At 38.0% G+C, this 18,220-nt stretch overlaps 1 long non-coding RNA gene across 1 annotated transcript; it reads right to left on the reverse strand.

Annotated features, from left to right (window-relative positions):
* Positions 1-2,831: 2,831 nt before the first annotated feature.
* On the reverse strand, positions 2,832-6,666 carry LOC135196040 (uncharacterized). Its single transcript, XR_010310292.1, has 4 exons — positions 6,518-6,666; positions 4,005-4,290; positions 3,273-3,335; positions 2,832-2,929 (listed from the first exon to the last, which is right to left on the reverse strand). It is a non-coding gene; the product is annotated as an uncharacterized LOC135196040 (long non-coding RNA).
* Between the last annotated feature and the right edge of the window lie 11,554 nt (positions 6,667-18,220).

Below are 18,220 nucleotides of genomic sequence, written 5' to 3' on the forward strand. Positions count from 1 at the left end.
TGGTATTACGCTGAATCCGGATAAATTCCGATTTTGTCAAAGACAGGTAGAGTTTGTGGGGTACGAACTTGATTGGGATAATTATAGACCTTCTAATGAGCGTATGAGTGCCATTAAGAACTTCCCCATGCCTGCAAGCCCAACTATCACGGATATAAGATCTTGGTTTGGACTTGTGAACCAAATTGCACCTTTCGTGGCTGTAGCACCAGTAATGGAACCATTCAGGGATCTTCTCAAGAAATCCCCCCATCGGAAAGTTTATTGGGACCAACGCCTTCAAAACAGTATTGTTGCAGCCCGGGACAGCATTTGCAAGATGTTGGGCGACAGACTGACATATTATGATAAGACAAGGCGCACTGCTGTTGTTACCGATTGGTGCAGAGAAGGAATGGGATTTGTTATATTGCAACAATATTGCAATTGCGAGGATCTCAATGCCCCTTTTTGTTGTAAGGGGGGATGGAAACTGGCATTATGTGGCAGCAGGCACCTGACGGAGGCGGAGGCCGGCTATGCCGTCATTGAGGGGGAAGCGGCTGCAGTAGTATGGTGCCTTAGGAAATCGAGATTGTTTTTATTGGGATGCCTGAATTTCATTTTAATCACGGACCATAGACCTTTGGTAAAACTCTTTGGGGATAGGAGCCTAAAAGACATTGCAAACCCGAGACTACTAAGGTTGAAGGAGAAAACTATGCAATATAGTTTTACCATAAGATATTTGCTGGGGAAGAAGAATTCGGCAGCCGATACGTTATCAAGATACCCAGTGATTCGCAGTGAAACTACCGTCAAAGACGAAGAAGAGGAGGAACTTATGAATGAAGTTTGTATTGCCTCCATGACGTCATCGCTGGCGGATGACGTCATTACTATGGACTGGGCTACCATGAGGGGGGAAGCAGAGAAGGATCCTGATTATTTACTATTGCAGCGACGTGTCAGCGAAGGGGTGGCCGTCGTCAAGGTCTCAAGTGGAGCCCTGCCTAAAACCTTTTTTCAATGTACGTGATAGACTGAGTGTCATTGAAGGATTAGTCACATATGCATATGACGAGGGGCATGTTCGTCTGGTAGTTCCGGAGGCACTACGTTTACGCATTGCAACCAATTTACATTCAGGTCATCAATCAACTGACTCCATGATCAGAAGAGCACGACAGGCGGTTTATTGGCCTGGGATTGAGGGTGACTTGGCAAATTATAGGACACAGTGTCATGATTGCAACGTTGCGGCACCTTCGCAACAAAGGGAAAGTATTATATACACTCCCCCTCCCGAATATCCGTTTCAGAGAACTGTTGCAGAGTTATTTCAAGTAGCAGGGAGGCAGTATATGGTCTACGCCGACCTCGACCTGACTGGATGGATGGAAATTTATTTCTTCGCTAACGGAACTACATCCGCGAGATTGATCCCAGTTTTTAGAAGATATTTTATGCAGTGGGGAGCACCTGAAGAAATATCAGTGGACGAGGGCACGAATCTAACGAGCATGGAAATGAGACATTTCTTTGGTAAGTGGGGGGTATCTATGAGAGTGTCGTCTGCTCACTACCCCCAGTCCAACGGGCGGGCAGAAGCTGCTGTGCGCACCGCCAAACGAACATTAATGGGCAATACTCTACCTGATGGAGGGCTAGACAATGACAGGGTAGCTCAGGCGATATTGCAGTATAGAAATACACCATTACGTGGTATAGATAAGTCTCCTGCACAGCTGGCCATGGGTCGCCAACTTCGAGATTCGGTGCCAATGTTAAAAAGTTATCATTTCGTCACCGAGCATTGGTTGGAAACCTTGTCCGCAAGAGAGAGGGAAAGAAGCGTTGTTGAGCAACGAATATCATCCAAGTATAATGAGAAAGCCAAGGATCTTTCCCCCCTACAAATAGGGGAGAGGGTAGCTATCCAGGATGTGACTACACGAGCCTGGAATAGAAGCGGGGTGGTTATTGAAAAGAATAGATACCGCCAATATCGCATAAGGTTAGACGGGAGCGGAAGAATTTCGACAAGAAATCGCAAGCATTTGAGATCCCTACCACCCACACCACCTGAGGGAGAACCGACTCCCACCGCCTCGGGGGAGGCTGGCCCAGTACCCACCCAGGAGAGAAGTAGCACTAGGGTACGTCGTCCTCCGCAATGGCACACTGATTATATTACAGAGTAATTCATTTAGTTGTGTTTTAATAAATATCCCCTAAACATGTCAAGTTTTGTGCATATACTTTAATCCTGATTATTTGGGTTTAATAAGTGTTCTTCTTGTCATGTTTACCATTTATGTATGTTCCAGCGCTGTGTCCGAAGGACTATCTTTATTATACCAGTTTTATTATTTTTGCAACTAAAAGGAGAAATCTATACTTATGTTTTAAATATACTATGTTTGCTTTGAATGGGGAGCTTTGATCTTAAAGGGGAGGTGTAGGAATGTTCCATTTGAGGTACGATATGTTTTCCCTGTTATGTGTATCTCTTTACACGGGGTTCAGGAAAAGACACAAGTCAGTTCCCGCTCATCCCTTGATCTGTATTCAACTCTTGTACATTAACCCTGGACAGGTATCGCTATTTCGCTACCCCGTTAAATGTAATGTGGGTCAACCTCGACCCGAGCGTCTAGAAAATTTTGCCAAAAATCAGTAACTTCATTTTTGCTGTACATTATAGTTTCTAAAATTAGTTTAAAGATAATACTATACTACTGAAGAGATAAATAATACCCATCTACAAATTTGATATTTATTACAAATATTTAAAAAAAATAAGTATATAACAAAAAATAATTTACAAAAATATATAAAAAATACAAAATAACCTATATAAGAAAATAAATTGAGGGAATCCTTCCTAAAACTACAATTTACAAGTCTCCACAGCCAGAAAAGGTGTCGGACCCATAGAGGTCAAAATCTGAAAAGAGAAAAAAAGGTAAATTTTTTTTGCCTCCAAAAACTGGCAAATTTTCACGAATTTTTTTTTGTACCTAAATGAATTAGGAAATGGCTGATTTTTATACAGAATAAAGTCATATTATCCTAAAAAGTAATTATGTAAAAATATTTGGACAAAGATGATATTAGCTGTTATATCAGGGGCCAAATCTAAAGTTCACTTTTTACCTGCTATTTTCACCATGAAAATTTCTTATAAAAATGGCTGTAACTACTATAAGATATGGTATTTATGCATGAAAATCTACCAGAATATCACAAATTCTATAGAGAACAAGAATATATAGCGGTATGCAACTTACCTAATTGATATATACAGTAAATGGGCCCCCACCCAAGACAAGTGCGACGGCCAAATTTGCTACCTGAAATGGAGGAATGGAATGTAATTTTCAATGTGTTATCTAGTTACCTAATTATGCGTAGATTTGCATAAGACTATTATGGTAGATTGCTGGACGTTTCAACATTATTTTGCAATCATCAAAAAAAAAATCTGACCCATAAAACTTACTCTATTGTATAGGTCATTTGTTGACCTCCTTGTTTTACCATGAAAATTTCTTATAAAAATGTCTGTAACTACTATAAGATATGATATTTATGCATGAAAATCTACCAGAATATCACAAATTCTATAGAGAACAAGAATATATAGCGGTATGCAACTTACCTAATGGATATGTGCAGTTAAAGCGGGGCCCCACCCACGACAAGTGCAGACGGCCAAATTTGCTGAACCTGAAATGGAGGAATGGGAGTGACATTTTCAATGTTACTTAGCTATATAATTATGCATTAATTTGCATAAAACTATTATGGTGGCTTGCTGGATGTTTGAAAATTATTTTGCAGTCATCAAAAAGAAATATTTCGAAAAGGGAATATTTTAGAATATTTGGAAATATCGACAAAAATGAAAAATAAACTATTGCAGTATTTTAGGTAAAAAATGGATGATATATATTTTGTAAAGATTAAAATTATAGCATTTATGCAAACAAGTTGTAAAAAAGTTTCATGATGTAACTTACCTACGTACGAGGCACACACTTCGGACACAAGACAGTTTGATGCTGTAGGAACACAGGCCCGTTTGCATCGCAAACATGCTGTGTTCGTCTTGTGGTCGTCTCTAGATGGGCAACTTCGGCAGCGAACACGCTTGCGCAGCTTGATGTGGCCAATGGCAGGAAGATGTCCCTGCTACGTGTCAGCCAAATGAAACGTAACTGCCATCAAAATCATCGCTTTCATATTGAGCAATGACTTCATTGATTTCGGCCGTACTCAGACCTCTGCGTGCCCTAGAAGCCATGACTGAAAAAAAGCAAAACATTAGAAATATGCACTCGAAAAAAAAATTAGAAATGAGCACTTGAAAAAAAAATTAGAAATGAGCACTCGAAAAAAAATTAGAAATGAGCACTCAAACGGAATCAGCACAAACATTACCCCGGGCACGTACGCGATACAACACACCACCCTCCAACATATTCCAGTAATAAATCAAAACTATACTAGCATGAACCCTGTTCTCTTCGCAATGTTTACCATATAACTTTGCTTAAAAACACACACACACACACACACACACACACACACACACGCACAGAAAGGGGGCATTCGAAAGGAAATGGATCAAATGTCAATATATGGGATCCCAGCCACTTCCAAGGTCGGTCACGCAGGTGTTTACGCACAACAAAAGAGAGAGATAGAGAGAGATGTTTACGCACAACAAAAGAGAGAGATAGAGAGAGATGTTTACGCACAACAAAAGAGAGAGAGATGGGGGGGGGGATAGATGTTTACGCACAACAGAGAAGGAGAGAGAGAGAGAGAACTTTACTTACTACAGCTTTCAGAGATGAGATGGAATTATTTATATCGCAGAGAGAGAGAGAGAGAGTGCTTTACTTACTATAGCTTTCAAAGATGAGATAGATTCATTTTTAGAGAGAGAGAGAGAGAGAGAGAGAAATATGCGAAACACTAAAACAAAGGATGAGAGAGAGAGAGAGAGAGAGAGACCCACAAATATACGAAACATAAACATAAAGGATCAAAGAGGCATTAGAGAGAGAGAGAGAGAGAGAGACCCAGAAATATGCGAAACACTAAAACAAAGGATGAGAGAGAGAGAGAGTGAAAGAGAGACCCAGAAATATGTGAAACACTAAAACAAAGGGAGAGAGAGAGAGACCCACGAATATACGAAACACTAATCAAAAAGGATCAAAGAGGAATGAGAGAGAGAGAGAGAGAGAGAGAGAGAGAGAGAGAGAGAGAGAGAGAGAGAGAGAGAGAGGGGGGGGGGGGGGGTCAAAACATTAGAAATGAGCACTCGGGGAAAAGAAGGTAAACAGAATCTTCGCATACAATGGCCCAGAGTACGTACGCGATGAAACAACGCGCCAACCTCCAACATATTCCACTATAAACATTTATACTAGCATGAACAAAACTATACTGACATGAACAACACTACTAGCATGAACACTTTTCAATTTCAATATGCTTCGTTTACCTAATAATTTTGCTTTTTTCATAAAAAAAAGAAAAAAAAAAAAAAAAAAACGGGCATTCAAAGACGCATGGATTATTGGCAATATGGCACCTCAGCCACTACCAAACAGCATACGAAGTAAAACGTCTCCCGTACATGATTGCGCACATAGTAAAACATTTCCCAATATAAAAAAAACTATACTATTAGCTATTATGCCACAGTCATACACGTGTTGGCTACGTAATAACTTTGCTCTTCGCAAAAAAACACAGAAATTAGCACTTGAATGTCACGTGACCATAAGGGCATATGTAAGTCGTAGGTAAGTGGCAGGCATTCATTTTATAGAAACATCATCCTCCGACATATTCCAACAGTACAAAATACGATTGAAATGAACAATACTCAGTATCCGACATTTATCTAAAAACTTTGCTTTTTGCAAAAACTTCAAAAAATGACACTCGAAAGAAATTAGACAATATTTCTGCTAGTTTGACATTTCTGGCCGCCTCCCAGAGTTGCTCACCGCGACCCATAAACATCCCGAAAAATGTACAATTTACAATAAAAAAAAAAAACAAAAAAATACACTAATTGAAGCTATTATGCACACGTTCCGACATGAATTGGCTACATAAGAACTTTGCTATTCGTAAAAAAACACAGAAATTGGCACTACAAGGTCACGTGACCTTGAGCGCATTTACGACGTGATAATGCATTCACAAAGGCATTCATTTTATAAAAACATCATCCTCCGACATATTCCAACAGTACATAACACGATTAGAATGAATAATACTCAATATCTGATGTTTATCTAGAAACTTTGCTTTATGCAAAAAATGCAAAAAGTGGCACTCGAAGCAAATTGGACAATATGGCGGTATGTGGCATCTCTGCCACTCGGTTTGTGGTGTGTTACTTAGATATAGGACCCAGCTAGACTTTCCAACACAACAAAGTCACATGACTATCCAGAGTGTTCATTGAGAAACTGTTATGTAATAACTTTGATTTTCGATCACTAACCTTTCTACTAAGATGTGGGTCGTCCTTGACCCTAGTGGTTCCTCAGAAAATAGGGATGCACTGAAGAGAGGGGCTGGCACGTCTGCTCACCATCAAACCTGACAGTATACTAGACCGTCTGCAGGTCGATTACACCCGCATTGGACATGGGTGATAATTTATGGGAAAAAAACATGTTTTTTTAAACACTCCTTGGGTCGTGCAGGACCCACGATATCTGTCCAGGGTTAAAGAAATCAACTGGTCCCGAGTATGTCTCAACCTGCTTCCACTTTGTTAAACTTTACTGTCGTTAGTTTGTTTGTAAGACGCTTTCTTATAATTGAGATATACACAAATATTTCCCTGTGACTTTATTAGTGACCTCCATAAATTAATATGACTTTTTTTTTTTTTTTCTTGCGAGTTTTCCTAGCCGAAGCTGTGACTTTCTTTCCTATGGCTTTATTTCCGACTACCGAAATGACATTCTTGAAAACCATTAATATTATTCTAAAATATATTTTCGGCTGGTTGACTTCGCTTTCATGAAAGGGTGGGAACAGGCTTATTCAGACCTTGGCTGAGTCGGACAAGGCTGATTTGGACCATGTACTGGCTCATTCGGACCTTTATCCAGGCTTATTCGAACCTTCATATGATTGGCCGAGTTTTCTATGTAGTTTTACATCCTGAACAAGAATTTTAAGTAATATTTATTCGGACGACTGTAATTAACCCCCAGGGGCTCGTACTAAACACGGCGAAATACATTTGACGCCCCAATTCCTGGTGGCTTTCGTATTCGCGGGGACGAACGATGCGGAATGCTTATATAGGAATACTCATTGCTATAATATAAAATTATTAGTATGGGTCCGAATCAGCCTAGCAAATGGTCCGAATCAGCCAAGATTAGGTCCGAATCAGCCAATGTCCGAATAAGCCTGCATCCGAAAGGGTAATTTGTACCGGCGAACTCCACTTGCATAAACTGTTTATCTTTGTACCAGAAGCAAACTGGCCCCAGTACTTAATAACAATGGGATTTCTCGAAATGTCCTTTAGGTTTCGTTCCACAAGGTTTAGACCCAATTATAACTCGCTTACTCTTTCTTCTCTCTAAACTGCAACTGCTGTTAAGAAAACCATATCCCGTAAACAAGATAAACAAAATAACCTTCCCATCGCCAGAGACTCATAGATGATCCTCAAGACAAAAAAAGTCACAGACGAGAATTTCGAAACCCTGAACAGAAACACAGACAGAACGGGAGAGAAATCGGCCTTCGCTGTGTCGCAACAGAAGAGGAAGGAGGAACGTTTATTCAATATATTCAAGTACAGATAAGAATGGACCAAATGCAGAAAGATAAGAAAAAATCGAGGGAATTTTTCGATAGGCGTACAATCTTTTGTCCCTAGTTGCAATCTGGATAAGACGATTAATATTAGAACTCCATTATGAAGAAGAGACTACATAGATGGGATAATGTGCATATAATAAATCTCATTAAAAAAAAAGAAAAAGAAACTTTAACAGAACACAGTCATTCAAAGGATATTTACGGAAATGTCTCGGAATAGAGACAGTAACTTATTTGAACTGTGATTTTTCGGTTAGTCCTAAATCAAGGATGAATGCCATATAGATTCTTTATACGCTGGTTGGTATAAAAATGTTCACACATTTCTAGAGGAAGAAAAAGTAATCAGTGCCACCAGCTCTTATTTGCCAATTGATGCTAAATTGTATATGAAACTAAGCTTAGTAACTCTATCACAATTATGCTACTGGAATGCCAAAATTATGCTAATTTACTATTATCTTATTTTCACAGTAATTACAGATATATAACTTAAAAATACAATTGGCCATTAATGAACATTTGAGGTTTCTATTATAAACTTGTCTGGAATGTATTGGATCCAGATATCAAACAAAAAGGTAGATTTTTTTAAAGCAAAATAGGAAATCAACTTCACACCATTCACTATGCAGGTCTTGTTGTTTATACTCCAAGATTATATCTGGAAATTTTGAAGAAATTACAAAAATAAACGCTGTCTTAGTCCCTACCAAATTTGTAGTATTAAGATGGCTTCCTTGCACTTACTTCATAAAACGGACATTGGTGACGTTTGGGCAGTATGAGAACACTTTTCTTATGCGATACTAGAATGGTAAACTCAATTCGTTAAATACATTTCCATTTATCAAAATAAGTCAATTGTGCCTTTATTCAAATGATACTATATTTATGCCAAACTTCACAACAATTTGTTAAATGCATAAAACGATGCTAAGTAGTTGTGGTAACACTGGAAGTAATGATAATTATTACTGCCCTGGTGTTGTAGCTCATAATTTTATCTCATAAAATTGCTCTATGTAAAATAAGATAAATTACTTGTCATCTCCCTCTAAGAGACAATCAGAATTGTTATGTTATTACATTCTACCTGTTCGGACGACTTCAAGTCAGGGGAGATCAGTGCCTCAAAACCGTATGAGTTAACATAAGAGGCTAAGCTCATGCTCCACGCATTACCACTACTAACAAGACAGCCATGTTTATTTTATTGATTTTCCCATATACATAAAATTTATGGTAAATTTTACTAGAATTCATATATATTTTTGTTAATTTAAAAAATTATACTAAAAAAAGTTTTATTTCTTTTTTATTGCTTATACTTGAAGAGACGTGGTTAAACAAATGAAATTTAAAAAAGCGAGGAGAAAAGGTTACAAGATCTTGCAAAGGCGGTTTCGTTCCATCGGATATGAATCCCAGTCCGTGTCCCCTGTGCCAGGTAAGCTCTGATTTCTATAGTAGATTCACATCTGTTGTTGTTGTTGTATTAAGCCAACACTTCTTGTTGGCACGGGCCTTTCCCTTGTTCGGCCAGTAGGTGATCTGAAAAGATTCTTTAAACGCACAATTAGGTTTGTGAAGTTGGAAATACTTTTAGTTGTAGAGACAAGAGTGAACAGGGGAAGGATGATGGTATCAGTAAAAGAGGGCCATCGTGTCATACGGAAGTGGAAGTTTGAAAAATGTAAGGCTTTCGAAAAATAGAGAAACTGTGCAGGTGGGGTTGTCCAACCCTTTACTCCCTTGGATCCCTGCGGAAGGATTTCAGTTTAGAAGAATATTGGATGATGTGGATAGAGCCATAAAGTGATGAGATGTGATATGATGAAGGTGAGGGATGTTACATTAGCTTACTTTAGCTTGGTGGAGGTAGGTTGTAGAGGATCTGGGCATGCTCTTCTAAGTTCTGAATGATCGTTTTTGCGACTGTGGCAGCTGCATGCGCAGCATCTTTTGAATTTAAATCTATTTGTGTTTCACCTCTTAGCCGTGCTGTTTCTCTGCACTCCAGCAGGTAGTGAAGGAGTGGTTGCTGTGTTTCTTCCTCACAGTGCTCGCATGGTCTGACACTGTTTTCCACAATTTCCCAGCAGGCTTTGTATCCTAGCCTGAGTCTGTGGATGAACACAGCAAGTTTTCTTGGTGTGTGCCTGTCTATGGGTGGAGGCACTAGATCAGTCGACCACTTATACCATCTGGCGGACGGGGAGTTCTTTTCTATCCACTTGTAATGATCTTTTAGCAGGTTTTCTTTGCAGAGTGGTTTCATTGCATTCTTGACTTGTTGCAGCGCAGGTTGTTTGTGTATTTGCACTCTGTCAATGTGCTTTGTGCTTTTGGCTAGCTCATCGGCCCTTTCATTACCTGGAATTCACATCAGCGGTGAATCTGATTTCTTTGACTGTTTCTTGCGACCTCCTGATTGGCTGTTGATAAGCCAATCACAGGGCTGGAAACTCTGAGTCTCGCTCGAGAGTTCACAAAGGCAGGATATAGGTAACGAGTCTTCCGACCTCTTTTAAAAAATTACAGCTTTCATTACAACCCAGTTTTACATGCATGAAAAGGAGTATTTCCGAATTCCATCACTAAACGTCTTCAGCCAATGATCTAAGGATTATAATGATAGAAGAATTATGTACCTCAGTAAACTTAATCCTAAAATATTTATAGTGATATAAACATGAAATTCTTAATATAAAATATATTCTTTCATTCCTTACAGGAGATCCAAGTGTATTCATCATTTATCATCTTGTGTTTCATAAGTTTTGTAGCTTAAATGTCATGGCTCTGGAAGACAATGCTGCCTGTCGTGACAAGATCTTTGAGACAATGCTACATCTACTCGGTGGAGGGTTGAATAGGCAAGGTCACCAAAATTTTAACAAATTTTTATTACAAAAATAAATTATTTTTAATATAATAATAATTCCCCGCACATACTGATTACGGACGACACTCAAAGGCCAAGATTGAACTGGCACATTAGATAATTAAGAACAATTTAGTTATCACGTGGCCGTCTTCCAAACTCTTAAGTCCTTGAAATGGACTATCAACTCAATATTCAAAATTACAATGGTAAAACCCACATTATTCGATTATTTACAGATCCCCCAATATTTACTTCACAAAGATATACAGGCAAAACCCATTATAAAGTGGCTGGACCAAGATAAAGTTTAAACACATACGCATAGTGACAACGACAAATGGCTGAGACAGAGCAGAGAGAGTGCAACAACCACTTTACCTGGAGAAACGTAACATAGCTTATAGATAGATGGAACAGGACTGAACCTTCACAATGAAATATTCAGATTCCCACTCACTATTTATAGATATCTTACTAAGTAAATTCATCGGCTCTTTTAAGTCTAAATTGCCAAATTTTTAAACAGCCTGGAAAAAAAATTTCTGAAGCTAAATGTCATAAATTTTATCCACTGGTCAATACATCGTCTTGAGCAAGGTGTGAAACCATTCACGTTTCCTGTTCCTTGTCATCGCCTTATTTACAAATATAAAGAGCTGAATATTTTGCTTAGATTAGCAGCTATCAGTGTTGAAACTTCTTCATCGGTAGACAACTGCCTATTCTTACAGTTTTGATTCATCTAGAGCAATGGATTTTTCTAAATAATTTTTTAATAAGAGTTTTCTTCTACCACGTAAAGGAAAGTAAGAAGCGTATCCTGCCTTTCTTTTTTTATTTGCTTTAGAGAGTCAGTTTACGAAAGCTTTCGCGTTCACATCAATTATAAAACTAAATGGGAGATTTTACTCTGCTTCTGGGTTGGAATTTGAATCTTGAGACACAAATATAAAAATGTGTAAGTGATTTCACGATAGACTGGTGGATAATGCTTATTGATACTGATGCCGTGATAGATGAATAGAGATATATAAGGACATATTGACAAAATAGGGGAGAGAGAGAGAAATCAGTGCTAAGTTATTTTAAAACAAGGCGTGATCCGACCTCCAGCTACTCGGGGCGTGTGCTATAATCGACGGTCAAATAGAGTTTTGTTTCTCCAACGACAAAAAAAAAAAAAAAAAAAAAAAAATAGTATATCTTAGTTTAACCAGACCATTGAGCTGATTAACAGCTCTGCTAGGGCTGGCCCGAAGGATTAGATGTGTTTACGTGGCTAGGAACCAATTGGTCACCTAGCAACGGGACCTACAGTTTATTGTGGGATCCGAACCACATGATATCGAGAAATGAATTTCTATCACAGGAAATAAATTCCTCTGATTCCGCGTTGGCTGAGCCGAGAATCGAACTTCGGACCACCGGATTGGTAGCCGAGCGAGAAAACCACTCGTCCAACGAGGAACTTCTCCAATGAGAATTTAAATAATTAAATACTCTATAGTTTGTTAGAAATAATTTTTCTGTACTGTTTAACATGCACATTATTTACTTTTTAAATTTGCATTCTAATAAATAAATCAGAAATATCCTATCCTAAAATTCCAGTATCTATAACTCAACGTAAAACCCCTTTCCCAGACCTTTTTAGGCTTTCCCACCGCCCCAGCAACAGCAAGAACAACAGCAACAACAATATAGTTTGTAGGCTTACTCTCCGAGTAAGCGAAAGGGCAATACTGAGTAGTTTATTGGAAGGGTTCTGCCTTCCCCACGGCCTAGTGGAGAGATCACTTTCAATAAACTAAAAACAGCAGGAGGTCTTTTCTGAGAATATAGCCCTCTCATTCTTCGCTTTCTCCTCTCTCTCTCTCTCTCTCTCTCTCTCTCTCTTTCTTTCTTTACTCCTCAACGACAGTATCCCATAAACTACACTGACAATTACACTACCACTAAGATTGTTTCACTCTTTGACGTTTTTATACGATCGTCTGAAACCCACTGTCTCGTAAAATCTTTTCCGGCAATATCGCCGACAGCAGCGGTGTGTGGTGACTGAAAGGAAAGTCAGTTGGCACTGGCAACCACGTATCCATCCCAGTCAATTCAAGGCCTAAATAAGCCAACATACGAAACAGCAACAACAACAATCATAATTGATCAGTAAATTATAGAAACCGACAGGCAATAAATGATTCGAGAAATCGTTTTGCTTTGGAGAAGAAAATATTGTTTCAAGTCTGCAAAATGGAAGAAATCTAAACTCGGAAAATCTTCGCCAAAAAGGCAGAGGGCAAGGGCAGGACACCTGACCTCTAGGCATTATGCTACGCTAGATCTCTTCTGCCTAACATAAAATATTGAAAATATATGCTTACTAGATCTCTTCTGCCTAACATAAAATATTGAAAATATATGCTTACTAGCATATTTTGAATGTTATTTCCTTGAAATTAGTCGCAATTGGTAATCTCTGCCTAAATGTGGTTGGCCTGTAATATTCAATATGTCTGCTTAATTCAGTGATTCCCAACCTTTGCACCTTCAAGGAACTCCTCAAACAATTTTTCGTATCCTTGGGATCCTTTATCTACAGGCTCTCTCTCTCTCTCTCTCTCTCTCTCTCTCTCTCTCTCTCTCTCTCTGTATATATATATATATATATATATATATATATATACATATATATATATATATATATATATATATATATATATATATATATATATATATATAAATTACTTGATAATATCATATAACCTACCACTGCTATTCGAGCTGCTACACAGATTAGCGTCATTTGCAATACATGTTTATTTCAAGACTTCTTGCGGAACCCACTGATGATGGAATGAGGAACCCCAGGGTTCCACGGAACCCTGGTTGGGAATGGCTGGCTTAATCTTAAAAAACGTATTTATTGTTCATATCACCATCTTGCCTGTTCACCTGGTTTCTAAGAGTATCAATTTGTGCAGGAGTCAGAGAGACTCTTGATCTGTTACTCATTTTTCTCGATTGACGTAGTACCTGAATGAAGGGGAGCAAAATAGAAAGGGGGTGGGGGCGGGCGGGGGGGAGGGGAGGGGTGACTTGAGATCCATATAATTAATTTCATTTTCCCCCAATTTAAAACCCATATAATATTTCCCTTTTTCATATCACGACCATTAATCTTTCGGTACGATAAGCCTAAGAGAATCAACTTTTACTATTTTAATTTTGAAAGCTCTTAGGCCTAATCATAGGATGTCGGAAGATTTATGTAACCTCAGCGTGACGCTGAATTTATGCAGTCAGATAAAAAAAGGAAGAGAGACAGGGATATTTTTTTCTTTTTTTTTCTTGAAGTGCTCTAATTTTTCTTCTGCTTTTGTTTATTGACCTGATTGGTGCATCTTATCTTATTTATACGCAGTTACTTTTACCGCTCAGTGACCATATACCATGTGGGCTTAAAACGTTGGTTGTACCATAACCTTTGACCCTTATAATTCAGATAATTTTATTTTCATGTCTTCATCCATAGAGAAAAAAGGTCATCTGAATCTTACATCAATCTCGAACAACATTAACCTGAAATGACAACTCAACTAATTACTGCAAACGTTGACCCTTCTGGAAAAATGGTATAAAAGCAAAGTCTAAGTAAAGGGTTTTAAAGCGAAAAAAAAACATTGCTCATTACACACACACACATATATATGTATTATGATATCTGTATATTTATATATTATAATATTATATTATATATATATCTATATATATATATATATATATATATATATATATATATATATATATATATAATATACATGTCTCTGTGTGTGTGTGTCTTTAAGCTCCTCACGGGCTGGAGGAGCCCCTGACTGGAAAAATGATTTCCTTCCGTGCGAAAGAAAATGGCGTGACCGAGTTGATTGACTCAGTTAGTCTTAATTTTTCTGCGGAAAATAACTCGAACCTGAGATCTTTTCGATGATTTCTCTGCGAAAAACGAGACTGAATTCATCTGTATCGGAGGTCTTTCTATAACTGATTTTGATTTGATGGAAGCCGAGGGGATATCCAGATTCTTATTTATCGTATAGCACACTATTCCCCAACTATTGTTACCTAGTTAGGAAGGAAAATAAAAAGACGTTGTTTCCCTTTCATAGATAAATTGCTTTTTCAAAAGCAATGATTGCGTTGATTTGGACATTCAGTAACTATAAATAAAACTCCCAGGTTCAACGCAGAGAGGTAAAGGAGCCTCCACTTCTGACCTTCCTTTATATGACTCCTTATCTTATTACCTCCGCTCAAGGAATGACGTTTTGGGCTGCGGTCGTTTTATTATTTGTCTGTTGTTTAACGGAAATTTTACCCCATCGGAAAATCGTGAATAGATTGTGATATGAGTCTTACCAAGTCCTGCCTTTGTCTTTACCTATTCATTCACCTACTCAACTACTGATAATTTTGTTTTTACTTGCACATGTTTCAGATATCTAACGTTTCTTCTTCGTAGCATGGCTGTCTTCAGTTGTAATCGTCAGCGGACTTTTTTAAAACAAACACACATTCATGTAGAATAAAAAAAAAAGACATCAAACAACGAAGCAGAAAAATATGAGAAATCGAGATGGTAAATATAAGCTTCTGTCAAGAACAATATCAGTCGTAAACAAATGGCAAAAGTGTAAAAAGATTTCAGGTGGTGTTTCATAGTAAGAGCATCAAAAGAATGCCTGAACTGAGCAGAGCAGAGTTGCAGAGCGGCACTTCTTCAGCTCATCGCAATAGCTGATGTTATGCAAAGAGAGCATCACACATTAACTCCAAAGTCTTCGGTGGAAGTTCGCCTTCCCTAGCGGAGGTTTCCTGAGTACTATACGGTTGCCAGGTCAACACCTGGCCTGGCATAAATGACCCCTTGGGGTATATACCAACGGATACAAGTAATAGTCTCCGGAGGAAGAGTGAGATCAAACCGATTCAGATCTACTCATCACCATCATCATGTCTTTGACATCATCAGACTCCATTTTCCTTTTCCATGCTTACAGTTTTCCCTTCCTACTTAAATGTTATTTATGTCTTATAACCCCAGGTGATCGCGAATTTGCAGAGAGGATAAGGGAAGGTCCAGTAATCTGTATGTTTTTACTACTTCGCGATTCGATGCAGCAGAAAATAATCCCCGACTGTAAAAAGGAGCGGTCGGGAGCTGGAGCAAGACTGGAAAAACCAACAGATAAAAAGAGATCATTCAATTTCCCATTCAATTCTGAATAGATTACTTAATACGCAAATCAGTAGTCTAATAACTCAGTTACAGACTCCGACTATTTAAACGCGGTAATTTTATGAGCCTCAGTGCATTAAAGGGGTTCACAAGAATGAAAACAACAGGATATTCCAACAAATAACGGTTGCAGAAGAACACCATTGCAAAGGGAGATCAGCAGGAAAGAATATTATATCGCTCTCTGCATCTCATGGGAAAAAATAACGTTGCTGAAAACGGCCTGTTTTGTGGCACTGGAAAAGCCATTACGCGCTTTATGAGAATTACATGAATGTGCTTTGCTGGAACAGAATGTTTTGAATATTTTTTTTTTTAGAACAGGAATGTTTCCTTTTATTGCGATGCTGTTTTCATGATAGGAATAATTCTGTTCTTCCGTAGAGAATAAACAACACAACGTACTTAAATTTTATTCATTACTTTTGATCTGAATGTAGGCACTCGGCATTCACGTCTACTCATTGCCTTCCTATTTCTTTTGTGAATGAATATATATATATATATATATATAATATATATATATATTATATATATATATAGTATATATATATATAGAGTATCTATCTAGATATATATATCATATATATAATATATATATATTCGAGTATCATTGTTTTAATTCCGAACTTTATTTCAAGGGTGTTCAAAGCAAGAATATGCCTTTTTCTTATTCATTTCTAAGGCCAATTTTCCTTTTTCTTCAACTTTTATTATATGTGTATACCCCTAATCTGCAATAATCCATAGGACTCGGAAATCAGTGTGTCATGTTAAAAACAAGATATCACTAATTCCTACTCTTGGGAAATATCGCGCTTTGCTTTGACCATCAGCTGGACTATAAATCTAGCTAATTTTATTTTTTTTTTTCAAGGAAAGTTGTTTTTGTGAGGCGGGCATAACAAATGTAAAGAATTATTAAATCGATGAAGTAAAGAAGTATATCTTAGTTTTACCAGACCATTGAGCTGATTAACAGCTCTCCTAGGGCTGGCCCGAACGATTAGATAGTTTAACGTAGCTAGGAACCACTTGGTCACCTAGCAACGGGACCTACAACTTATTGTGGGATCCGAACCACATCATATCGAGAAATGAATTCGATGAAGGAAATCTGATAATGCTACCAATTCATATCACTATTGCCTCCTGCATCTTCTACACGACAACAGTTATGACACTATCTTTATAGTAACAAAACTTCAATTCACGAATACTGAAAAAACAAAAATTAAATCCTTTTGCTGGACCGGCTGGTAATATTTTGACTTCTTATTTACTCTTTCTTCTCCTAAATTGTTTTTTTCAGAATTCCGTGCCTGACGAGCTAAGAACAAAGTTCGGATGAGAAGTCTTAAGAATATGGACAAAGCCTCCGCACAAAGTGTCAGTTATTTTTACACAAACTTGCTATCATACATTGTAGATTATAGTCCGTGTCTTATATTAATATTATTATATGATTCAGTAGATTAAATCTATTCACATGGAACAAGCACGCAGGATGCCATTGACTTGAAATTCAAGCTTCCAAAGAATGTTGGTTTCAATCTCCCACCGCAGACCCCACACTGCATCAGTAACTGATCATGATACCGAGTCAGTGATTTCTCATCGCCCTGCGCGTGGCGCGAACACGAAAAATCTGAACGGCATACCAAGACGGTAGCCACCATACCAGCTGACCAATATATGTTTTAATCGCAAGCCTACCTATAAATCTTTCCGATAACTTGCGGTTGCTAAAAAAAAAATTAAAAGTATATCTTAGTTTAACCAGACCACTGAGCTGGTTAACAGTTCTTCTAGGTCTGGCCCGAAGGATTAGACATTTTTACATGGCTAGGAACCCATTTCTTACCTATCATCGGGACCTACAGCTTATTGTGGGATCCGAACCACATTATATCGAGAAATTAATTTCTAATCACCAGAAACGAATTCCTCTGATTCCACGACTACCGAATCGGTAGGCGAACACGTAACTCACTCGTCCCATGAGGAACTACAAAAATCTGGAGAGAGAGAGAGAGAGAGAGAGAAAAAAAAAAAAAATTGAAAGTTCATGACGTTCCCAGTCAAGCCAAGAGAGCGCAACGCAAAATATTGGGTGGTGCTTTTTTCATATTTGTCTGTACCTTTGCTAAGCTGATTCAGTATTCTGATATAAA

This window comes from Macrobrachium nipponense, chromosome 17 (genome assembly GCF_015104395.2).
Source record: "Macrobrachium nipponense isolate FS-2020 chromosome 17, ASM1510439v2, whole genome shotgun sequence".
Classification (NCBI taxonomy): Eukaryota; Metazoa; Arthropoda; class Malacostraca; order Decapoda; family Palaemonidae; genus Macrobrachium; species Macrobrachium nipponense.